Genomic DNA, 27,000 nt, shown 5'->3' with positions numbered 1-27,000 from the left:
GAATGTGATTAGTAGCCACATTGTTCTTTAAAATTGGTCCCATATTATTAATATTGATAAATGTGTCTGTAAGCCAAGTACAGGTGCTTAATACCTCTGCTTGGTTTGAGGTGACAAAAGGTGAAAGAAATATGATGCATTTAAAATTAACATGTCCTTTCCTGAACATAGACCTCATCTACAACCCCTGCTAAAATGAGGAACTCAGCATTCTTTGAGGAAGCTAAAATTCCTTAGAAAACAAGCCAAATTCCAAGCTTCTGACAAATAAAAATATAAAGGAAGAAAATGTTTTTAGATTAAGTAGAGAAAAAATATGGAATCACTTAATTCTGAGGAAAATACTATAGAATATCTCTGTAATTTGCAGTTCTAAAATAAGATGATAATGCATCTTGCCATAGGGCAAAGGAGGTGAAAATTTCCTTCATGATAGACATATAATGTCAATGGCATGGCCTGCAAATAATCTGGATTTCAATCTGGTTTAGAAAAATAAAAAAATGGTGGAGATTGAAAAAATTGTCAGTGATGAGACTCCAATCTGGAAACAAGAGTACTTCAATTAGAGCAATAACAGACATTTGGAGTCTGATTGTGGAAAGAATACTCTTTGTCATTAGTTAAGTCCATGTCTCAGAGAATCCAAGCTGTTGTAAAAGCCAGAAGTGGTAATACAAAGTACTAATGGTAGTTTTGTCACAATAATTACATTATCTTATTGACTTATCATACAATAAATGGACGTGGCCTTAATAATATTGTCCTCACTATCCAGCTGTAGGGTCTTGCAATTTGTGTTGAGAGATTTTGTATTGTTTTTTCTCTACTTGATCTTAAAACACAATGTGACAGACTGCAATAATTATGTTTCTTTCTTTTTTATTTTTTTATTCTTAATGCCAGAAGGTAGGAATGTTTTGTGGCATGTCTCTTATGTGTATTTATTTTATTTTTTTCAATAAGAATTAACAATTGAAAGATTTGAGTTAAACTTTATTCAATATATGTGATTCCATAATGTTTGCCAGGGATGTAGATGTTGGAAGAATGTCCTGTGGAATACAGTACATGCTTTTATTTGATGGCTAAAAGTAGAAAATGGGTTTGTGTTGCTTTAATGGCTTTTACGTCACACTGATGCAGATCGTGCAGCTGACGACGACGAGGAGAGAGAGAGAGAGAGAGAGAGAGAGAGAGAGAGAGAGAGAGAGAGAGAGAGAGAGAGAGAGAGCTTGGATCCACTGGTGTTTAGTGTGACTACCGAGCAGAATCTGCCGCTGCCATTAAGCATAACAGATATAAAATGCTTGAAAAATAAAGCTGAAGCTGCACCCCAGCGCTGGACAGTCGTGTCACCCGAGAAAGAGAAGGATGAGGAGGAGGATGCACACGGGCTACGACATGGAGCATCACTGAGAGAGAGAGCGAGAGACAGAGACACACAGTGGCGCGCGCACCAGAGAGAGAGCGCGAGAGCGCGAGAGGCTGAGATGCCTAGACGCGAGTCAGCCAATCACGGTTGAGCAGGAGAGGCTATAGCATCTTCCCATGTAAAGCGAAGCTGCCGAGGAATGAAGGAGCCGGGTGGCTTCAGCAAGTCGAATTAACCCCCACTAACTCGCGCGCACGCTCGTGGAGAAACCCACCGGTGGATTTAATGTCGTCGAGTGTGAGTTTTCGTCTGAGAAACGGCACGTTTTTAAGCTATAACGTTAGCTAACAGCTAGCTAACTACAAACGGCAGCAGGCTGCTGTTGCTATTTGAATTCTCAGCTAGGTTAACGGCTCGAGCGCGAGACACAGCCCGGCGTTACCGTGGCCACGCAGAGAACTCGCTGAATTTCGCCAGTTTCGCTGATTTATCGACTCATTTTTTGCGTGTATCTGTCAGGATTTAGCCCAGTTTATTTTTGGAACAGTTCTAAAATGTATTTTAGCTGGCCCTGATACGCCAAACCCCAGTTTGGAAGAGATTTGGAGACGCGTTGATGTGAAAATGTGTGGAGTCCAGCGTTAACGGTCACCGAGAAACGACGACGGAAAGAAGAAACGGGGGAATATCAGTCGATAAATAAAATACAACGATAAAAGAGAGGATTTCTGCTCGTCTGGTCCTCCTCAGGTAAGGATATTAACCTAGGTTATGTCCTTAGGTATCATTATAATCTGCAAGACAAACTTAACACCGTTTAAAATCGTTAAAGGTTTGTTTAACGTTTTAACTAACTATTTATTTTGACCACCTATTGGCTTTATAGTGGAAATAACCTCTTTATACACTGACACTGTTTTCCAGCCAACCGTCAGCCTTATCTAGCTAGCTATGGCTGTTAAAGTCAAGCTATGCCAAGGCGTTAAGCCCGAAAGTGGAGCGCCAGGCGTTTAAGCCCTGCTCGTTATAATTGGGTTAGAATGGGGATGCTGCAAATTAAACGTACAATGACCCATTTTAAACGTGGCACTCGCCAAATGTGCTTTAAACGTTAAATGCCAACGTTTCCCTTGTTTTTCTTCTGGTGCTGCCTGCCCAAACAGTGCCAGCTCATCTCTGTCAAGCTAAACGTTGGTGAATCCCAGTGATCAATTACTTAATTGTATCTTTTTCCCTCTGATTGTGTGTGTGTGTGGGCTGTGTGACAATATGTTCCCATTATCCTGACAAATTACATCACCCTGCACTTTTCTGAGTATCATCTTAATCATCAGTTGTTTCATTTTCTGGGTATTTTGCATTGTGTTCTGTTTTAGAAAATGGACTGCAGATTCATTAGTGAAGCTGTGCCCATCTGTCTCTTTTTAATATCACACACACACACATACACACACGCAAAATCTATAACCATATATCAACAATGAGTAATCGTCCCTGATGTGCTGATCGACTGATGTGAAGAGGTATAGCACAGCACACACATACATACATGAACACTCACTCACACACACACACACACACACGCACAGGAAGAATGGGCCACATTTATATGCTGTTCTGGTGTGACCATTCCAAGCCTAGAGGATGGTGGAATTCAGCAGAGACAAGAAGATCTCTGTTCTTCAGTTCTTCGCGCTTTCTCTTTTTCTCCTTCTCTCTTTCTCTTTTCTTTTTTCTTTATATATTTTCCTCTGTCTCATTCTGTGTCTCTCTCTCTGGCTTAAATAGCAGATATGGATAGCTCACCATGTAATTTGGGACGTTGGTAATGGATGGAAGTAAGACTGTGACTGTCCTTGCAGCTAGCTGATTTGTTGTTTATCCAACTACATAGATTGTTTGTGTGTGTGTGTTCGTGTATGCATGTAGGTATTTTGGTGTGGCTCTGTTGCCATTGTGTATAAGTGTGGGTATATATATATATATATATATATATATATATATATATATATATATATATATATATATATATATATATATATATGTGTGTATGTGTTTGGTGTTTGTGTGTCAGTAGCGGAGCCCGGAGGCCAGTGTTGTTCATTCATATGGAAACAGCAGATCGATGAGCTCTAATTGATTTGCAATGGGCTGATTTAACAGAGGGAGACAGGTGGCCCTGTCATTGAGAGGATGGTGTTTGTGTTTGTGTGTGTGTGTGCGTGCATGTGGGGATTCTGTGTGGTACTCTGAGGGCACACATCAATCAAGTGATAGGATTGCTCATTGCTAAATCCTGTCCTTTTTTCAGAGTCAGTTTCAAATAGGGATACACCGAATTTTGGGATGATTTTGTAGGTATGCAAATATCAGTACCATATACTATATATTCAAATAAACTATATATTCAAATGTTTGTGTTCACCCCTTTTAATAAATGCATAAATGAAATATTCCTAGAGTAAATTACATGTAAATCTTACAGGTGTTAGATATCTAAACTAGCAACAGTAATATTAAACACAAGAGTTACATACCAATTAATGCTAGATGGCGAGAGATACAATGCCTTTAATTTCATATTTGTCAGATACTGGAGCAATGGTTGAAAACAAAATCACATTAATGCATTAAAACACATGCACTGGAGTAGCGCATCATAAAAACAACAGAGGTATTCCATAATTAATTTCATAGGTAATTCATAAGGTAATCTTTGATCACGTGTAGTAGTAGTGAAGTGTAAACTGTCCAATATATTAGAGTGATGATTATGTCTATGGAGAAATGGCCATATGGAGTATGGGCAATAAAAAGACATTGTTTTTCTTGAAATACATTTCTTCAGAATGTAGTTTTCTGACTTAGGCTAATCAGTATTATTAAATATTCTGTAAATGTCAGTTTATTGTCTTGAAATGTCTGTCAAGTCTAAAGAATGGTCTTATGATCCTATTATTATCATAATAGTTTGTTGTTGTTCTTAATCACATGCATCAACATTTCTTCCAGAAAACTGATAAAGTATAATATAAAGTAACAGCCTGAACTGAATCATATTGGCTTATTTTTAGCTGTTAATTTTACAGTTCATATTTAAATAGTAGTATTGTATAAATAAATAAAATAAAGAAATAAAATAACTAATATAATAAAATACAAAAATAATATTTACATAGAAGTGTTTTAGAAAGTAAATATTGTTTTGTTCTTTTACAGCCTTTTAGAATGTTTGTTTAGTTTTAGGTGTTTACAAAAATCCTTGTGATTCATGAAATTGTTTTATGAAGTTATGTTTTTGACAACTCGCCCACTCTTACTTGTGTGACTGTTTGTTCATTTTTCCATGCTTGTTTGTGTAACCTAGACAGGTGTTCGGTGAACTTGGCACACTCTGTGTTGCTGGATACTGGGATGCTGATTTCTGTTTACAACACACACACAGGATTGTGTCTGGTCATGCCTCTTAGATCTGCTCTGAGCTGGGAGCTGGAAGTTACTGCTGGCCATCATGCAAATGCACTGCAGGCCTTTTAATGAGATTTGTATCCTCCAGGGTGTGTGATGCCTCTACTGCATGTGCTTGTGTATGTGTGGTGGAGTGACAGCCCCTGTGTGTGCATGTGTGTGCATACTTTGCTTTTTCTTCTTGCTGAAGTAAAGTTTCCCAGTAGTAGGAGAATCTTCTCAGAACTGTGACACTAACACGTAACATGCAGTACAGCCTACACAGTTAGCTAAAAATAGAAAAAGGTATGAACAAAAATCCGGCTTCAAGATAGCTACTGTTTTATAGGCTATGTTCACAGTGTAGGTTGAAGTTACCCAAATCTGATTTTTTTTTCTTCTTTCTATTCTCTACTTAGTTACTTAGTGTGGCCTAGAGCTGCAACTAATGATTATTTTGGTAGTCGACTAATCTGATGATAATATTTTCGATTAGTCGATTAGTCAATGTTTATTTCTGCCATGTCCTCCATTTCTAAAAACAACAGAAAAACAGCTAAACATTAGATCTAAAAGGCATTTAAATGTGCACATGTTGTTTAAATGTGGAGAGTATTAATATTTAGTGAATACATATGAAATCTGTTGTGTTTGGGCACTTCTGGAGACACAGACCAAGTTTCTTCTGTGCACAGCACTTTGTGTAATGCGGTACTGTTACAAATGAATGATTAGTCCACAGTGAAATTTGTAGTCGACAAATTTAAATAATCGGCATTGCAGTAAGGAGTAAACACGAGGTAACTGCATGGTCTCGGCACATGCCCAGCCATGTGAATGGAGGCCATGCAGTTACCTTGTGTTCTCTTGCCCCAACCTTGTGCTCCCCCTCACGCTCCTCATTTACCATGCGGTTATCTCGTGCTTGTAAAAACACATGTCGAAAGTTGTGCACCTCAGTCCAGCACAGTTTTGCACAGATATTTCCAGTTACAGCTGATTACAGATTACTGTTGTTTTGCTGTTTGCTGTGTTGCTGATATATATCGATGAAAAAGGAACATTTGCAATGTAAAATTTTTCCAATATCGTGCAGCCCTAGTTTGGATGAATTGAGTATTCGACTGCAGTAATGCATGGATCAGTGGGAAAACTCCAGCACAGGCACTAATGTAAGCTAAGAAAGTGTGTGCATGTTCCCACGGTTTGTGATGGGTTGATAGTGTTAATTTGCCAGGGCAGGTTAGTGTGTCCTCTTCTTCTGATTTTCCCTTTTTGTCTATATCTTTTGGTTCTTGGTGTCTTTTTTATCCTTTTTTATCTCCCAGACTTGCATTTTAAGGTCAGAGGAAGGTCGCTTGCTTAAAAGAAGCTAGAAACTTTGCATGTCTCACACACACAATACACAGTCTCCCTTGGTGTGTGAAACACTGTCACACGGCAGAAGAGCAAACCAGACCAAAGTACTGAGGCGAATCGACATCACAAATTGCTCGAAGACATGAAATAAAAAAAAAACTGTACACACACACACACATAGACCCTTTTTGGTGTGTGGACCTCCTACAGAGCAGTAAGATCTATCTCAGACTTAATGTGACTTGGATGGCTGCAGCCAGAGTTTGTGTGACAGAGAAGATAAGCCTACATCAGTAACAGGCCTTTGATTCCTCACTGCCAGAGGAATAACTGCAGTCTGATCAGAGTTTAATCTGAAGCTGGTTTGAGTATGGGGACAGAAACATAGACATCCAATTGAGTCCTTTATGCTGGAAATTGGTTTCATTGAGACTATTAAGGTAAATAAAACAAAAAAAAAAAGAAAATTTGTGTTTATTTGTCACTGTTCAAGAAGTTTGTCAGTCAGCATTAGTGAACATTCATTTTACAAAAAAAACTTCTCTTATGCTTTTAAAAGGCTTTTTTTTATTACAAATTATGCACATTTTCCTGTTTCTGTTAATTTGTATTACTTTACTTGTTGACAAAACAACTTCTTAGGAAAGGAGGTTTGGCCTAATTGTTGTTCAGTGGTTTAGAGGTTATTTTTAGCCATCAAATGCAAAAATGGCATCAAAGTTAGGGCCAAAACTTAGGGAGGTCTGACAAACAGAGAAAGATGAAATTTAGCCTGAAAGATCATAAACAGACAACTAAAAATATCTCTTCTGTCATATTTAAAAAAACTCTGACTATATTAAGAGCCATGAACCTGTTCAACCCACATATTGTTTTTTTTCTTGGCTTACATCATAGCAAGATTTCTGTTACAAGATTACTACCTTCAGTACAATGTAGACCTGCTATGATTTTATTATACTGCTTGTAAAAACGTGTAACAATGTGTAATTACATATTTATTTACAGTGTATTTGTGTATATTTATTGTCAAGTATACATTTTTATTTTTTTTTCCAAATAAAAATGTTAGATTTCCTTATTAGCACCAATATGGTATTTCTCCCTGTTTTTTAATAAGCTGCAAAATACTCTGTAAAATTATTATATGCTTTTGTTATGGGAATAGCAACCACGTATTGACACCGATTGATATCTTCATCCATTCACTTCGCTATTCAACCAATTTAGCTCAGAAGAAGTCATCTGTAGGTCAGTCAGGTCTCTATTAGCCCAGTGAGGAAACACCACCCGTCTCTGGAGGAGCTACTTCATTAAGAGTCACAGCATAATCAATAGAATTTTGTGCTATTGATTATCTGTGAATGATCAGTATTGGTTCTCTGTGTCCTCGTCTGTGATATGCTCACAGGAACGAGGTCACTTCCATTCAGCAGCCCGCTTTCCTCTTCCTGCTGTTGAAGGGATTTAAGTAAATCCGGATGGCACGATGATGCCTAGATAGATTAGTGCATTTTTATGTAACATGCACAAATGCACACATACACACTGACAAATACACACTCAGGCATATGCACATAAAGACAGATGCAGATTTTATAGGCTCATAATAACAATACCATGATAAAATTGCTGCCTCTACTGTTGTACTGTTTACAGCTGTTTACAGCCACTTGTGTTCAGGTGACGTGAGTTGCTCTATAATATCACCAGTGCACTGGGGAGATAAGACACAGAGTGTGCACTAGCCTGCTAAACCCTCACCCACCTGTTCCACTGCTTTATTTATAGAAACCCAGAAACAGAGGGATGCTTTTAAGCCAAATGGCTACCCATGAGTGGTCAGACCCATTTTAACACATTGTGAGTTTCAGGGGAAAATAAAAAGAAAAGCTCTGAATACTCAAGCACTAACATACTGCATACTGCATACTGTCTCTAGCTGCTAGCAAGGCAAGTGGTGATGTAACCACGAGCAGACAATTGTACTGGGGCAATCCCATCCCCTAAGGTTTTTTGGGAACCCTATCTGTCACTACTTTCACAATTTTATGTTCATAGCTTACTCATGAGTAGGTATAATATAGAACTGGATAATATACAACTAATAACTAATAGTCAGCATTTAAGTACTAACTTTGAAATATACACTTTTATGTTTTAAAATATCCCTAAAACCCTTAATTTGCACCGCATAGCTTGTATCATCTCCATCTCCAAAGCCCTGCCAATACAATAGGATGGTCTAAAGTTGCCGTGCTCAATGCTAAGCAGGGGCTAGAGAACTAGGTTAATCATCTAACATAAGCACATGTCTAGCACATGAATAAAAGCAAAGTGGGAGAAAATGTCTTTATTATGAGTTATTTCAGAAGAAATAGCCGATTGACAGTTTCATTTTTATATCTCTTAAAGCTCCCCCGATTAAAGTAAATATATTAAAAGTAAATGTCAAAAAAGTTGCTACTTATTTATGTTTTTGTGCTCTTAACATTCCCTGATTACTCCAACTTTGTCTTTTTTTACTCATTGTAGTACCTTATTTATTACTTACCTAAGTGATTTTGCTCTCCTACCTCATTTCCTCACAGTAACACACACATTAGCACATGCAGCTCTTGCGTAGATAATCTGGTAGCCTAGACTGCGCTGGGGTGCTGTAGGTGGAGGATGTGGTTGGCTGCTTCTGTCTGTGTCCTTGTCTGAATGTTAATGTTTAATAGCAGTTCTCAGTGAAGACAGAGCCGCTGCTAGCTGCAGCAGAACGAGCAGCGATGGTGACAGGCGCCTGTCACGCACAGGCCGGTATGGAGACTAATGAAGTGTGGGGTATTCTGTCTGTTTTAGTGCCTTGCATTTGCCTGTATAAACAGGTGCCCACGCATACACTTAGCCATGCACACAACTGCCATTCAAGAAATAACTTACCATATTATCCATATATATATATATGAAGAGAATTATACATTAATGTTTAAAATTAGCTTTACTCTCAGATCAGTGCATACCCTCACTGTACAAAAACATTATCTACATTTTGACATAGAAATAGCTAAATCAATAATAAAATATAATCTGTATTATTATAATTATTTTCAATTACTCATTTCATATTTATGTATTATTACACCCCTAATTCTGACTATTTTAATAGTTTAATTAATTCTGTTAAGAGGTAGGATGTTACTGTCTCTTTATGCCTCGTTGTGTGTGGAGAAGTGGGGTTGCTCTGATCCTGGTTGGCTGGTTGGTTGGTTATGTAGGTTATGGAGGCTAATGGAGGCAGCAGGCTGGGCTGTGCAGTGGTGCTCTCCTGGGGCGGCTGAGCTGATTGCTGAGCCTCTCTCACACTCTCACACTGTAGGCTCTCTCTGCTCCAGATTGGGCGCGATGGTGGGCCGTCCGCAGGGGGTGCACTTGACCTTAGCCTGCATCGGCACAGAGCACAAAGCTCATAGACGGAGCAAGAAGCCCTAAACTGCTCTCAGATCAGTGCTGCAGGTGTGTCCATACAGCCACTACCGGAAGAGCGCTGAGCGACTGATGGAGAATTTACCTCCCACTTTCTCCAGCACAGTGAGCCCACCCTTTCCTATAAACAATCAGGTTTAATACATCATTCTCTCTCTTTCTCATCACAACTTACCAGCACTTCACTCTGCTCAGTGTCTGCCTCGTCAGGGCCTGCCAGAGAAAGAGAGTGAGGGAGAGAAAATGGGAAAGGAGCAGAGAAAAACTATTCAGTGTTTGATGCTTATTTAAAGTTATTTTCTCTTTGGACAAATCCCATGGTTATACCTTTTTGCATAAATACACTCACGCCAAACGTTATAGGGCAGGAACTAGTATTGTGTTGCTTAACTTTTGCCATGTACCATGGAAGCTATAGAAGGCTGCACTGACTTGCAGGACATGCATATGGGGTCTCCTGCATTGAGTGTGGATGTGATTTTTGCCATAGTCACTTGTCTGTTCGCATAGACAATTTTAACAAGATACTGCTGATCACAATTAATACCACACGCTGGGTGGTAATTCCCTCTGGGATGTATTCTCATACACACGTAACACTGTGAATGTTATATTTTAATTTGGTTTATGTTATGTCCCATCCATCTGGATACCACTGTCAGGCACGACAATAATTCATGTTGCCTTGCCATGAGCACACTAGCCAGTGTTCAGGCTCACACACAAGATAACACCTCACAACTTACATATGTGTGGCCTTTTTCAAGCTGTTTCAAGCAAGTTTCATGAGATAACACTTTATGATGTATGTTCAAGGGGTTTTAGCCAACTCAAAATGATTACAAAATTGACTATAGAATGTTTTTAATTAGTGAGCAGTGAAAGCTACAGTTAACACTGACAGCCCTTGTTAACAAAAGCATTACGTGATGAAGAAGGCCAAAACTGGAGTGTATCAAATTGTTCTCTTCCTTTGCTCATGATCATTGCTACTATGTCACAATCAGCACACAAAACATCAACCCTAAGGCCCAAAGGCTTAGAGAGGGAGAGGAAATAGAAAGAGGAGAGAATTCCCGGGAGCTGTCTAAAAATGAAAAAAAAGGAAAAAGAAACACACAAAAACACTTGACATGGTTTTCTCGGCCAATTTAGCTTGACAGGGTTCCTTTCTTAGGCATCGTATTTTTGTACTTTGCTATTCTTCGTACAAAAAAAACTGCGCTCGTTGCTGTTTCATTAATCTGCTGCTGCCTGTAGGCTCAGTCTATCACTCAGAGAGAGAAGGATGAGGGTGGGACAACTGGAGGGTCATGATGATGAATACACCTTATTGGACACTTACTTTGCTGCTTGCTGATAGGTGTGTACGGTGTAAAAGGTATTGCCTTTGTTTTGATTTACAGAAATGCGAAATTGAAAGTTTGATTGCATAGGTAAATAAGATAAATTTGCACATTTAATTGGCTCATCATCTATCCCATTTTCTCATTTTTCTATTTGTCAAAAATACAAAAACTTCAAAACAGAACGTAAAGAGAAAGAAACATTCAGGTAAGTTAAAAGTTCAGTACAAAATGGAGATGAAGTCTTGTTTGGTGCAGTTGTGATTAGAAATTATACTGAAATCTAAAATAATATGTCAACTAAGAAGCTGTTATGCATCTTTTCCATGCAAACCTGGGCATGCAATTGTCAATGAAGTCTGTGTATGTTTGTGCAGTTAGTTTGTTAAATACAGAGCAAACTTAGTGCTGGTTAGCAAATCTGTCCTTACTACAGTTTTGGGATTAAAACTAGTTATCGGAGGGTGAAGGTGATTCAGAGGGTTATTAATGATAGTGGTGGGGGTTCAATTCCCGGGGTCACCAAACTGGCACCTTGGGCAATGCCTTTAACAAGTCGGCTCTACAATGAAGTCTGCCCACTGTTCTGGGTTCATGTGTGTGTGCTCAGTAGTGCATATTTTTGTGTTCACTGCACAGATGGCTTAAATTCAAAATTCTGATTGTGGTTGTTTTTTGTTGTACTATTAATGTGTTTAATATGATTATTGGTTTGGTTATGTTATTTGAGTATTAAACTCCAAATTATAATCTGCACATATGCTTTATAATAAATGTTAATATTCATTTGAAAAACAGTTGTAGCTGACATGAATGCAACATGAACTGTGCTGGTGATACTGTAAAATAAAATTTAACAAAGACTAAGAAAGAAAGAGAAGAGAATGTAGAAGGTGAAGCAGCACAGTAGAGACTGTTGGCGCTTAGGCAACAGAGCCTCAATACAGAGGATCTGAGAGTGCTGCGGTGAGTCCAGTTCATCTGGGGGACTGCAGGAGGTGACTAATGCAATAGCTGTGAACATGTCATCAAGAGAGACATAAGCTGTGTTTTATGGGCTAGGCTGCAGCTTAGGCTTTGGAACTCTTCTACTGTGTGACTTTTAGAGGAATAAGTGTTTTACTACCCTACTGTTGCAAAGAAAATAAGTCTTTGGTTTTGTTTACATTGTCAGGCTGAAATGACTCAAACAGATTTGCTTTGCCTTTATGTGACCTGTGTTTTTTCTGGCTTGTGTAGACAAGTCAGATCTAATCATTTCAAATCAGATTAGAGTCACTTTTATTTGTGGTCTTAGATCAGATCTGTTTACAATTCTTGAGCATGCAGTGTGAATGTAAACATTTAGATAGATTTTTTTAACATGTGTTTTGGCCTGTATGTGTGCACTTACCTGCACTGGCAGCTTGGCAAAAACCAGTGGAGAAAAGGAACACACTGTCAGTTCATAGATGAAGTTTTCAATTTGGTTATCTTACAAATATGCATTTTTTGATTAGTGGAAATGTGCATGAACATGTTAATTTACGCTTCATTCTCTTTCAGATTCATTCATGTTACAATCAGATAAAGATCTCTTACATTAATCAGCATTAACTCTCAAGATCTGAGCAAAACATAGGGTTAATTAATAAGACTTACAATGTGAATGGAGCAAAGAATTTCAAATCTATTTGTAATACTCATGCATGATATCTGTATGAATAGGCCTGGATGGTATGGTAAAAATATTTAATTGTGATATTTTAAACATTTTTTACACGTATCACAATACGATAAAATATCATCATATTGGCCTTTATGTTCAAATATGCAATATATTGTACAAGGAACAGTAGATCTTACATAAAAATACCCCAAATCAAATACCAATTCACTGATCAGCTGTAATTAGGACTCGCTACGCTACACTATGATACACTACACAGTTTTTAAACAAGAAGAATCTAAATAGAACAGTTCTCTTAATCTGTATTAAATACTGTTACACCCTAAAATATATAGAAAGTGATATATGCTGATAAGTTCTGATGTATAATGTAATTTTTACTGATGGAAAAAGAGGTTATTTGCTAACAAGCCAACAAACCTTAGAGTATGTGACAAAAAGTAACAAATATGGTAACATAAACAGTGATGCTATTATATCATGCTACAGTTGAGAAATGTAGTTAGTTGCAAGCATGAATGAGGAAAGGATGACATGTTAGACACTGCTTACATTTAAAGTACATGACAAAAACTGAGAGAGAGAGAGAGAGAGAGACAGAGAAAGGGAACTTAGAGGGAGGGGGGGGTAACATTTTATGGTCCCTTGGTACCCAGATGAAACGATCTTAAAGTTTCTTAATCTCAGGGGATTGTTTTGAAATGAGAGAGAAAGTGAGAGAAAAAAGTGGGAGGGAGCAAGAAAAATGGGGTAGAAAAACATGGAGAAGCCAGTCAGCAGTATTTTTTCTTTTTTCCTCCTTTTTTTTCCTGGGGAAGGCAATAAACACATTTGAGAGGATGAGGCTGACTGCTTAAGTGGAAAACACGCTTCTTGTCCAGCCTGAAGATGTGCAGGGCCACCCCATGGATGCCTCGCCCAGCATTAATTTATTATTTATTTTTATTATTTATTTATTTTGGTTTTCCTCCTGAGCTGCAGGGCCTCTCCGAGCTACACCCTCTGTAGTTAAAACCCACGCAGGCCTTTGCAAGTCTTATTTAACCTTGGATTATAAAGTGCTTGTCAATTAAATCCACACGCTGCAGTAACACGCCACAGGAAAATACATTAGCAGCAGTGTCAGAAATCTCTGACACACTAATTAATCATTTGTTAGTTCCACGGCTCTAGTACTGCTGCAAGTCAAGCGCACATGCCAAGCCAAAGGTGCTTAATGCTTTCACTGTAAATGAAAGTATACTTGTAACACATGAACTACGTTTCCCATCACCCACCTCTTCTTTTTGGCCTGCTCTTTTTCTATCTCTCATCTCTCCACCCCCATTGTGGCCACTCTTCTCTTTACTTAATTAACCCATTGATCAGTGGGCTTGTAAATTAGGCCCCTTGAGAAACCCTGGCTAAGCCTTACACCTACCCCCCAACACAGTCGTCCTTCTCAGTGCTTTCTCCTTTGGTTCGATACTGAAGGCCTGAATTGGAGGAATCCCCCTCTATCTCCTTTTAACCACAGATGTGTCATCATTAAGGGCCAGAGGCATTGTTCACCTGTGCTGTGATATATAAGGTCCACAGAGGGTCAGCCATGTTCCTGTTAAATCACAAGATTCATTAGCCACAAGCTCTGCTGCTCAACCTTTTACATGGATCCCTTCGGCTTTGCTCCCTCTTCCACTTTTTCCTCTTGTTCTCTTTCCCTCCCTCTTTCTGTCTCTTTTTGCCTCTAATATCGTTTTTCTCAGTGGCAGCTCGGATCACTGCTCCAATTAAGATGGACCATCTTGATCGGAAAAGGAAGCAGAGAGAACCCTCTGAGCTGCAACCAAATGCATTCGTCTTTCCCCGACATTAACCAGGCCTCTTCCCTTTGAGCACAGTCCACTCATACACACCCATACACACATTTACCCCTGCCTTGTTGGTCTGGACACGTCTGTGCCTAATGGTGTGGGCAGTGTTGCTAAATGGATCAGAACTATTCCCATGTGTGTGCGGAGGATCTCATGGTGAAGGAGATGTAGGAGGGTGAACAATCCAGATCTGCTGAACCTTGTGTCTAGTTTAGGAATGCACTGTCCAAATATGCCTGTTGTCCAAATATGCCTAAATTAGCGCTACAGCGTGATTATTAGCTAATACCAAATGAGATTCCATTATATCCTCTCTCCACAAAAAAACAAGTATATTGCCTTTACAAACTGATCACTCAGAGCACTTTAGGAGATCTGACACACATTTAAGCCACATGTTTTAACAGTGTAAACACTTACTCCTTACAGGACAACCAAAAAAACACTAATGATTGCTGTACAGTAAGTAAATTTGTATAATTCGTCTCACATAGTAATCAAATTTTAGTCGCTGAAGACTTATTTTATTACCTAATGTAAATTCATGTGGCTAACATCATATCAAAATACAATTCAAATACTACTGTGATCACGATTTGACCAGGTGTAAATGTTAGGGATGTTAAGAGATCTTGTGCCATGAGATTAAAACAGCTTTAAATTTCTCATCTGCCCGAGCCTGTGCCTGACCCACTCAAGTCTGTGAGGTGTCTGTTTTTTAATGCTATTTTTATTTTATTTAAAGCTATGCCATGATAATCACAATATAGCAAACAAACAAACAAATCAAACTGTTTTTAAAATAAAAGTTGCACAAGTTAGAATGTTATAATCATGCAGATCTAGGGTGCACACGTGAGCTCCTTCTTGTGTCTGCATTACACACGTGACTTGCAGTGCTGTGTGTAGATGTAATATAACAGGTCTGTGCTTCTTTAGTGTTGCAATGTTAATTAACATAATTCTGAACAGATTTAGCTTATTCACCGATTTAGCTCACAGCTCAAAAATGTTTTTGAAAAAATCATTTTTAACGCTTTACTTACTCAAAAAATGTTGGGTTTAAATTGGGCTTTAAACAATGACAATTTATGAATACACACATATTATTTAAATTAAATATTGACACTGGGCACATTTTGGCCATTTTCTCTTTTTTTGTTGCCACATTTGTGTAAAATACTGTATGTAGCAATAGAAGCTCATTATAGCGTTTTGTCACAGTCACCCTACACCTGCCCCATCCAGTGCAACACTAACTTAAAGCCAGCATTTTTTATCAGTCCTGTAAAATGAAGAGAGATTTGCTGTAGAGCTGTGTTTATACCTGTGATGAATCTGTGGAGTTTTGTGATTACAGTGAGAGCTATTTTTCAATGCTTTATGACCAGAGGTGCAAATATTAAGAGCTCGCCATGAGTCAAACATTGCACTCCAGCTCCTCTTCTTCTCCCCACACAAAGGCATTATGCATAAAATAAATGAGTGTGGCTCAATAACCACATTATGGGCAGGCAAACTGTATCTCACACCTCTATTATTCCACAGCTCCTTCAAGCTGCAATTTGGCACACCTTATGTTTTCAGGAGCTGTGGACCTCACAGATACTCAAGCTCATTTTCCCTTAGAGGCTATTGAGTTTTTTTTCCTTAATAATTCTGTTTATTGTTAATTTTCAGCCAGACACTGAGCTTTTCTCGTAGCATGACTGATTGTAGGGCTGCAAGTGATTCTCACTGGTTTGGGATTCGCTCTCATTCACAACTTGGCATAAGTGCATCTGAATTACACTACAATTGCTAGGCTGCCAACTAACTAATAAAAAAACAAAAAAAACAAAACGCTAGTTACGTATGTAACTGTGGTTATGTGAATAGTGGATGACCGCCAGGGCGGTGCTTAATGTGAATGTATTCCCTGCCGTGCCCACGGCGAACCGAGAGTTGTATACCAACGAAGTCACTACACGTGACACAGCGTGTGACGCAAGCGGGGTATAAATGCCCCCTGGCACTCGCTGCTCCTCCTCAAAACTTGGTTCTTCTCGCAATCCGAGTGACCAAGAACCCTGGCGGTCATCCACTATTCACATAACCACAGTTACATACGTAACTAGCGTTATGTTTCATAGTTACTGACCGCCAGGGCGGTGCTTAATGTGGATGATGCATACCAGCGATGTCACGAGGAGATTCCAGACAGAACCGCCGTAGATAAGCCCTCGGCGGCTGCCACGTTCACACTGTAGTAACGAGAGAAGGTGCATGGTGACGACCATGTGGCCGCTGCACAAATCTCTAGTAGAGACACTCCTTGAAGCGCAGCCCAAGATGTGGCGATGCCTCTGACAGAATGTCCTGTAGTCGGGGCAGGCAAAGGGCGATCTGCAGCCCTGTAGGCCCCCTGAATAACCTCCACCAGCCAGTGGGATAGCCGTTGCTTCGAAAGTGGTTTCCCCAACTTCGCAGCAGAAAAACATACAAACAGCTGGTCCGTTTGACGAACAGCCGTCGTAGCAGAAACATATGCCCGTAGAGCTCTTACAGGGCATAACTTTAGCCTCCTGGTATCAGAATCGTCCCCATAGGCTGGAAGATCAATGGTTTGGTTCACAAAAGCAGGATTCAACACCTTAGGCAGAAACGCAGCGTTCGGCCTCAGTTTCACACTGCAATCATCCAAGCCCCACTGTAAACACAGGGGGCTGATAGACAGCGCATGCAGCTCACAGCTCCGCTTTGCTGTGCAAACAGCCAACAGGAAAGCAGCCTTTAGAGAGATCCATTTCAGCTCTGCCTGCTCTAGCGGTTCAAAAGGAGCCTTGCAGAGAGCGTTCAAGACTAGCGGAAGATCCCAGGGGGGATACCGCGGCTTACGAGGGGGAGCCAGTCTCCTAGCTCCCTTCAAAAAAGCAGTCACAAGCTTATGAGAGCCCAAGGAAGTACCGTCCGCCGGCATCACGTGACAGGCTAAGGCCGCCACGTATACCCTGAGCGTCGAAGCGGCCCTGCCTTCCTCCAGTAGCGTCTGGAGAAAGGACAAGACAGTCTGTAGTGTGCAGAGGTGTGGTACCACACCTTGGTTAATACACCAAGCTTCAAAAGCCTTCCACCTGCCCTCGTATAGAGCCCGCGTAGAAGGAGCTCTAGCATTATCGATCGTGCGTCTGACCTGGGCCGTGCACGAGTCTAATGTGCTGGTGGGCCTAAGGGCCACAGCCATAGCCGGAGTTGCTCCGGACGTGGGTGCCACACCTGTCCGTTCAGCTGTGAAAGCAGGTCTGCTCGACACGGAAGTTCCCATGGAACCCCATGGAGTAATGACAGCAGCGTTGGAAACCATGTTTGATACGGCCACTTCGGGGCCACCAAGAGGACCCGATGCTGTTCCAGGCGTACTCTGTCCAATACAGCCGGAATCAGAGGCAAAGGGGGAAAGGCATAGAGCAGAGTTCTCGGCCAGCTGTGAGCCAGGGCATCCTGGCCCAATGGGCTGTATAGTGCCATCTCCGAAAACCAGAGAGGGCAGTGTGTCGTGTCTGGAGAGGCAAAGAGGTCTACTCGAGCCTCCCCGAACCGTTCCCACACCAGCTGTACCACACGCGGGTGTAGCTTCCATCGTCCTGGGTGAAGAGAACGGCGAGATAGCGCATCCGCCGTGACATTGGTGGCGCCTGTCACATGAGATGCTCTCAGAGATAACACTCTGGGGTGAGCCCACGTCCAGAGTTCTTGTGCCAGCATTAATAGCCTGCGGGACCGTGTTCCGCCGAAGTGGTTTACATGATAGACTGCTGACACATTGTCCGATCTCACCAAGACATGTCTGCCGCGGAGCACCGGGAGAAAATGTCTCAGAGCGAGCACTATGGCACGTAACTCCAGGATGTTGATGTGGTCTCGCGCCTGCCGCATGGACCAAACACCCTGCACTGCGCTGTGGTTCCAGACAGCCCCCCAGCCTGTGGCTGACGCGTCTGTAGTGATCACTTCTCTGCGAGAAGGAATCTGGCCCATCGTTACCCCTGACAGCAGGAAGGGTGCAGAGTTCCAGACATCGAGGGCAGCCAAGCACTCGCTGGCAATGCGAACGCGTGTGTGCCTGTGCCGTGCCGCATCCAGTTTCAGACTGATGAGCCACATCTGAAATGGTCGGATGTGGAGCTTCCCCAGTGCCACCACCTGCGCAGCGGCGGTGAGAAGACCTTGTAGTCGCAAAAGCCTCACATACTGCACCTTGGCGCCCCACCTGAGGCTGTGAATGGCCGATAGTATAGCCGCAGCGCGAGCTGAAGGCAGGGTGGCCAACATGCGACGTGAATCCAAGACCATGCCTAAAAAGGTTATGGACTGAGCAGGAATTAAAATACTCTTGTTCCAGTTCACCGCGAGCCCCAGCGCTTGCGTGTGCTGCAGTAATCTGAGTGTGTCTGTGTGAGCTCTCTGCTCCGAGGGGGCACACAGCAGCCAGTCGTCTAGATAGGGCAAGATTTTCAGCCCCTGAGCCATAAGGGGGGACAGGGCCGCCCGCATACATCTCGTGAACACCCTTGGTGCCAGTGAAAGGCCGAACGGTAGCACTCTGAACTGGTATACCCTGTCTCGGAAGGCGAACCTGAGAAACCGTCTGTGTTCTGGAACGATTGGAACGTGAAAGTAGGCGTCTTTGAGATCCACTAGGGTGAACCACTCCGCCTCGGAAACCGCGTGGAGAACAGCCGCGGTGTGTAACATCCGGAACGGAAGAACTTTCAAAAATTTGTTCAGGCGACGGAGATCTAAGATCGGTCTCAAACCGCCGTCTTTCTTCGGAACAACAAAATAAATTGAGTAGAACCCCTCGGGGTGAACTTGAGGGTCTACTAACTCTATGGCTCCTCTGGCCAGCAGGGAGCCTATCTCCTGGGAGAGACTTGCAGCCCGAACGGGATCCCGAACTTTGGTCACCGTAGGGCGAGAACATACTGGTGGCCGACGGCGAAACTGCAGTCTGTAACCCACTGTCATGGTGCTCAGAGCCCACGGGTCTGAGATCATCTTTGTCCAGTAGGCCAAATGTGATGGTGAGAGCAACAGCGTCACCGGCCGTAGCATGTCAGCGGCGGTCAGCAGCGGCAGCTGCACGCGGCTTGGAAGGGTGGGGGGGTCGCCTAGGCGCTCTCGGCGGGACCGTGGGGCCTGCGGGGCGCGGCGGCGGAGCTGCGGCTCCAAAGCGCCTCTCTCTATCGTGTCCTCGAGTCCGCTGTAGTGGGCGACGAAAACTCTGTGGCTGCCCGGTATTATGCAGCTTTCGAGCCTCCGTCAGGGAGGATCGTCGTTCCAGGGCTTCCTTGGCTGCTGGTCCGAAGAGAGACCCGGGTTTGAGAGGCACGGACCGCAGCGTAGCTCGGCAAGGTTCGGGCAGAGAGGATTGGGCCAGCCACACCTGGCGCCGAGCATGCAGGCTCGTAGCGACGAGCCGACCAGTATCGTGGGTCATGTAACCCGCGGTCAAGAGGGCTAGATTCAGAAGCTCCTCCGAGCTATTTGAGTCCTCCGTGGATGCGGGGGAATTCTGCAGCGCAATAAGCAGGATGCAGAGGGAATTCAGCAGTCTCCCCATCCGCGTCGCTGAGTTGTGCATTTTAACAACCAGCTCGTCCGTGCGCCTACACTCCGCGCTCGGGCAGCGAGGTTCCGGCCGTAGCGCTTCGTCTGGCGAAACCACCGTGGAAGCCACACAGGGGTCGATCGCAGGCATGGAGGCCAGTCCATAGTCAGCCGCTCCGGCCATGGATGCTAGCAAGCGCGCCGTCTCCGTCGGCCGACCTGCTTTTTCGCTCTGAAAGGCAGCCGAGAATTCAGACACGAAGTCCTGACAAGGCGGCACCGCGAAAGCACCCGCTTCCAGGCGTTTAAACAGCGCGTTAGAGCGTACGCTCCCTGCTGCTGGTGTATCCAGGCCTAGCCTAGCTAAGGCTAACTTAAGCGTCTCTTCCACTGAAGCCCTGCGAGAGGCTGCGGGGTGTGTGTCCTCACTTCCCTTGGCTCCATCCGAAGACAGGGAGTGTGGGGGTGCAGGAGAGCTATCGGTCGGAAAAGATCCGAACCCCATCTCGTGCTCGAGAGCCGACCCTTGTGTAAAGTTCGCGTTGGAGGCAGCCGTTGAGAGAACGTCAAACTCAGCCTCCCGCCTTGGCGAAACAGACTCCTTAAACTCGACCGAGGGGCTCTCACCTGCTCGGTCCTGTGTCTGGCTGTTCATAGCTAAGATCAGGTTCTTTAGCTGGTGTAACTCCGATACAACCGAGTCCACACGGTTAGAGAGAGCTCCATAGCCTTTCTTTTTTCGCGGTGGCTCTAACGAGCTATCCGCGCTCCGTTTTCCCCGAGCCTTGGGCGTTGTCGCGGGGAGGGATGCCTCGCTTCGTGCTTCCAGGCCCGCTAGCCGCTCGTGGCGGATAGCCATGGGAATCATCGCGCAGTCGATGCATGGGTCTGTGAGCGCTTCGCGCAGATGGTCCAAGCCCAGGCACGACGGGCACAGTCGGTGTCCGTCGTCGGGCTCCAGGACGGCCTGGCAGTGCATGCAGCTAATCGAGGCTAGCATAGCAGCGCTAGGTAGGCCGCGGCTCCGGGAGGGGGTCTGACAGCCGCTCGCGGTGGCCGCTGGCTCGCTTCGGGCGTCGAGCGCCTCGCTGCCCGCTAAGTCACTCGGTGTACCGAGCACCAGCTAGCTGAAGCAGATAGCTCACGAGGAGTTTGCGCTAGTTAGAGCTACGGTTGAGAGTACTCACCGTGTCAGGCTCCGGCGAAAAGGCACAGCAGTGCTGACAGCCGCTCGGCTGATAGCTACTCGTGGGGCCGCTAGCCTCTGGTTAACCCCGGCGTCGAGCGATTCGTAGCCGGCTAAATGAACTCGGTGTACCGAGCACTAGCTAGCTAGGTCAGATAGCTCGCGAGGCGTAACGCTAGTAGAGCTAAGGAGAGAGTACTCACCGTGTCGGCTCCGGCGAAGACACCACAGTGTAGATAGCCGCTCGTGGGGGCGTTAGCTGAGGCTAATCCCGGCGCCGAGCGCTTCGCTGCGGTCAAAGTGAACTCGGTGTACCGAGCGCACGATAAACTGAGGCAGCGGACGAGTACTGAAGCTAGGTTAGAACTACGGTGGGAGCCCCAAGCTTCGTGTGGGTACTGGCGACGAGTAATCCAAATAGGAGAAGAAAAAAGGAGAGAAAAAGATGATGAAAAAACAGCTCTAGAGGTCGGAATCCGAGCTCTGAAGCGAGCTGCACTCAATCGGTTCTGGGCGAGAAGAAAAAGAGGAGGAGCAGCGAGTGCCAGGGGGCATTTATACCCCGCTTGCGTCACACGCTGTGTCACGTGTAGTGACTTCGTTGGTATACAACTCTCGGTTCGCCGTGGGCACGGCAGGGAATACATTCACATTAAGCACCGCCCTGGCGGTCAGTAACTATGAAACATAACAATGTATATACATCAAACTGTATTTTACACACACTATGATTTTTTTAGATGAAAAAAAAACAAGGCAATTTTTGCAGTTTGTTTTTTTTGCCTTTTGTTTTTTTTTCTCCCATTATGCTTTCTGCTCTCCTTTATTTCATCCTCTATGAGGGTGTCCATTAAAGAGTAAAGCTATAGTTCATAGTTCTTTGTACACAAGAACATACTTGGACAAATGTTTAAAAAATGACTAGGTAAAGGAGAATTTAAAATTTTTAATTCCCTAGTTTTTCAGCTCTATTCGGCCATGCATTTTATTTGCACTCCACATTTTTAGTCAGCTTGTTGATCAGAGTATAAGCTTTTCTCTTCTGCTGCTGCCTTTAGAGATCTGCTGCTAATGACCGAGATCTGCTGCTAAATGTAGCTCAGCTCAGATTGGTCAGCCTGATTTTAACGCACCTGACAATGCAAAAATTCGAACACACTGTAATTAAACATATTTACGCAGCATTGCAGTCTGGTGTTGAAGCTTAGTTTAAAGTGATCTTTTAAAAGTTTGTGAATCCCTTAGGCATACTCCCAGATGATATGATTGAAGGAAATTTGACCTATTTATTGAGAATAGCAAAAAAAAAAAACTATAACAACCTCCTGGCTTAAGCCATAACCACCTAAAATAACACAATGGAGAGAAAGGGTAAAAAATGTCTTTATTATGGAAAAATTACAGCAAAATTACAGTTGTAATTGAATTTATTCTTTAAAAGATAGGCACCATTAATACAAGCAATGCCAGATCTTGTATCACCTATGGTATTTTAATGTTTGTGCATGTACCTACTTTTTTCTTTCTTTTTTTTCCCTTTTTATTAAAGGAGAACAATTTAGTTAAAATACCTATTACTGATTAGGCATTCCCTCTTGTTTGTTATGCTTGTTTGTGACAGGTTGGTTGTATGTCATTATTACTGTAATATGTTTACTAAATGAAAAAACAATAAAAACACAGTTAAAAAAAAAAGTTTGTGAATCCCAGATGTTTTTAATGCTCAAACAAATATATTTTTACAGTGTTACCTTTGGAGGTATGCTATTATTCACATGTCAACTCTTGTGATATCTGATCTCATTAATACTCTCGGGAACTTTCAGGCGTTTAAAGAGTCAGTCCCTGAGTCCTCACTGCCCTTAGCCTCAGCCACTATGTCGCCAGACCATTCAGACACCAACCAGTTTGAATAGGAGAGCAGCTTTCATTTCATCCTGTTGCTCTTATTTTCTGTCTTTCTCTCTCTTTCTAAATGTCTGGAGAGTTGCCTGTGTCTCTCGAGAGCAAATTTCTCCCTCTTTACTTGGCAAGGCCAGTCCTCTTTCCTTCCATTACTAGACTGCTGACTGGGGCAGTATAGAACTGCACAAGGAGGACCGGTCTAAACGCTGCAGGCAGATTCCTGTAACCGCTGGCCTTCTGCAGTAAATACAATACATTGTGTACTCATGTTGGTTTCACTTGCTTTTTCACAACACTACTGTACACTACACTATGAACCAGAGGATACTGTCAATTCACTTTAATTCAGTTTGAGTTAAGATACTTAATGACAACATCGCATCTAATGCAATATTGTTAAACATTGTAATGTTGTAAGAAGACTTACTTAGAAGGGAAGACATACTACTTGAATTTGAATCTTTTCTTTGACTATTTGATCGATTTCAGTAACAAGCTTCACTGGTCAGGAATTCAGGATGTTGGGTGATCTCCACACCACCTAGTCTCCAACTTCCCAACTTAATTTCATGGAACACAGCCCAATGTTGTAGACTTAATACCCCGCTATTCCAGGTCAGGCATTGGACTTGCCAGTAGGCTTGTGTTTATTTGCTCTAGAGTGAATGTATTTATGTTGAAGTCTTCAACTATTTACAGATAAATCTGGATGTCCTAAACAAAACACTCCTCTAGTTGCACAGTTTTTGAACTTCTGTGCAGAGAGATGATATTTCAATTGTATGTCGACATGTCTATTAAAGATCATTGAATTGTATATGAACTTTCTCAAGGCTGTTCCTTTAAGACTTTTATGTAACATGCTTGTCAAATTAGACTTCACCTGGAGCAGGATTAAAGAAAGAAAAAGAACCACATGCATTATTCTCTCTGTTTCTGTATATATAGCATTATATATTAGCCAGTATGATATTAAATCAATGCAAGAACGCCTTTATAAATTGTTATAAAAATGAATAAGTTGTATAAGTGCCAGTTTAGTTTGTCAGACTATTTAGTACTCAGAATGCATTTACACACGTGTCAGTATTTAATATTCTACTGTGTCTGTATGCCACAGTCTTAAGCCCTTCACGCTTCAGCCTACATTGAGTCCACTCTTTAAAGACACCATAAATAGCTCAGAAAGAGAAGTTTTAATCCCTCTCTCTCAGTTCTAACTTTGGCTGCAATACACTCCACAAAAATATACTTCACAGACATCTTCTACTTATGATCAGATGAAATGCACTAACCAGTAGTAACACCTCTGAATACAGTATACTCAAAATAATTATGCTTATTTTGAAATGTAATATGTAATATTTGATGTACCCATATATTCGCCTAAAAGTTCCAATGTATTATTCCAGATGTTATTTTAAGAAGCAAATTATGTCAAATAATTGTTGCAGCACTAAATACCTGTCAACACCAGTCTCTTTCTCTCTCTCTCTTATGCACACACACATACACACACACATGAACACAACGAAACAGGAAGGTTTTTACCCTGTTTGCGAGATGACACCTTCTACCAGTCAGCATTTAGTTTGGCAGCTCTCGACCAATCAGCTGTCAGCATGAGGGAGCAGACGACTGTGGATAAGGCTGCCTGGCGGGTGGTTCATTGCTCATCTGGTGGGTGTCAGTGATGGAGTGAACGTGCGTGGTGGCATTATCGCGTGGGGTGCGTGTCCCATTATACCCAACATCAGCACACCCCTCTAAGAGTAAACAGCCCTGTGCTTTGATTGAGAAAAATGAGAAGTCACACCAGAGAGACAGGTGCAGAAGAAGAATGGAGAGGTTGAGGGAGGGGGACTGCCACAGTGCAGGGAGCTTTTAATCTACATGGATGCATTAGTGTACACACACACACACACACACACACACACACACGCACTCAGAGAGAGTTACACGCACAAATCACTCAGGCTTGCTGTACACAAGGGACATTAGCACATATTTGTTTGCAGAATATAACAAAGGCTTGAACATACCTGCGTATGCAAACATCCTTTAAAACACTTGTCACACTACTACTAGTCCCCATTAACACACATGTCATGAAGCTATACTGTACACGAGGCATACACTTGAGAGCTTTTAAAGCACTCGGCTGTGGCGTAATTGTGATGTGATACAGGTATCATTTTGCTGCCATGCAAAGCAGAGCATCTCATAGAAAATGAGCACAGTGACAAGTGCATGATTATACACCTGGAGATGAATGGCAGCAATTATCCACGTCTTCAGTTTTTTTCCCCTGACACTTGGGCTAAATTCACCTGCCAATCAGGAAAGATGACAAAATTAAAGATTTTTTTTTTCACATTTAGGCATGCAGGTCAAGTAGATCTTCATTTGCATAAGTCTGTTATGGCTTCAGTGGCATGTATACATGCTTACAGAGGATGTAGGAGGACCTCACCTGAATGATTAGATTCAGTGCTGTTTCTGTGGCTGTGAATGGCCCTTATTCAGCCCCAGCACTTACATAAGGCAGACAGGTGCAGAGATAGAGAGAGAGAGATAGAGAGGACATGCGAGCGTGAGAGAGTGTTTTGGAGTTATTTTTGCCCACAGGTGGACACGTGGAGGCAAAGCAACACATCGCGTTCCAGCTAACGCTGGCATTCAGAGCCCAGATGTGCCCTGAATACACATGCACAAACGTACACTCTGTGAGCTTTTTATTAGGAATGCTTTATTAATACGGGCTAGCTCTTCTTTAGGTTCTCAAAATAGCTTCAGGTCGTCATGACATGGATTCCTCTATATGTTGGAAACATTTCTATTTCTATTATTTGCGTGATTGGGTGGTTATTTCTGATGCACTTTCGTGATTTGTATCCTTGTTTCTTTACATTTCAAGGATGTTCTGCTGGATTCAGATCATGTGACTGGAAAATCCACTGAATTCATTTTATGAATAAGATAAATGTGGCTGGAAAAAAAATATAGAAAAATGGCTTAGTTGTGGTCAATAAAGGGATGCACATCACATCGTCAGTGACAATGCGTAAATGGGCTGTTGCATTCAAGTGATAATTAATTGTTTTTAACAAGCCCAAAGTATGCCAAGAAAATATTCCCCCTACCATTTCACAACCTCCACCAACCTGGACTGTTGACACATGAGAGGTTAGATCCATGGATTTATGTTGTTGGTGCCAAAATCTGGCCTTACCATCCGTGTTCCTCAGCAGGAATTGGGCTACATTGTTTCCAGTCTTTAGCCCTATTTGGGTGGGATTAAATTTACATGGGGGAGGTGCAGTAATAGAATTTTACCCCAGGACATCTGTAAAATATATTATTGATTTGCATAGGATAAGAAAACTCTAGTGCTTCCATACTTTAGAAAGGAGATGAAAAAAGATGACAGAATCTTAACTGATGCAGGGAGTGAGCACTTCATAAAATTGAGTGCCATGGCACTCTGGTATTAATTACATCACCCCACCGTCTCCTTTCAAGTGAATCCTTTCTAAATTTAGTTTTGGTTAGCCTGTACCCACTGTAGCCTCAACTTTCTGTTCATAGCTGACACTAGGTGTGGTCTTCTGCTGTTGTAGCCCACCCTCCACAAAGTTCAAAATATTGTACGTGAGATATTGTACATTTTGCTACTTACCACAGTTGTACAGAGTGGTTATCTAAGGTATCATACATTCTCTGTCAGATCCAAACAGTCCATTCTGTGTTCGCCTCTCATCAGGATGTGTTTCTGTCTGTAATACTGCCATTCAATGAAT

General features: G+C 42.4%; 1 protein-coding gene across 2 annotated transcripts in view; it reads left to right on the top strand.

Annotated features, from left to right (window-relative positions):
- Positions 1–1,190: 1,190 nt before the first annotated feature.
- Positions 1,191–27,000, top strand: part of nlgn2a (neuroligin 2a) — a 248,713-nt gene continuing 222,903 nt past the window's right edge. Inside the window, exon 1 of one of the 2 annotated variants that reach the window (XM_007250160.4) lies at positions 1,191–2,125. The gene's annotated coding sequence lies outside the window, so the exon portion shown is untranslated. The remainder of the gene's footprint in view (positions 2,126–27,000) is intronic. The other variant, XM_015606053.3, reaches the window with a different exon arrangement.

The sequence above is a fragment of the Astyanax mexicanus genome, chromosome 8 (genome assembly GCF_023375975.1).
Source record: "Astyanax mexicanus isolate ESR-SI-001 chromosome 8, AstMex3_surface, whole genome shotgun sequence".
NCBI classification, from domain to species: Eukaryota; Metazoa; Chordata; class Actinopteri; order Characiformes; family Acestrorhamphidae; genus Astyanax; species Astyanax mexicanus.
Note: the sequence above shows the minus strand (reverse complement) of the source record. Positions and strands in the feature narration are given on the sequence as shown.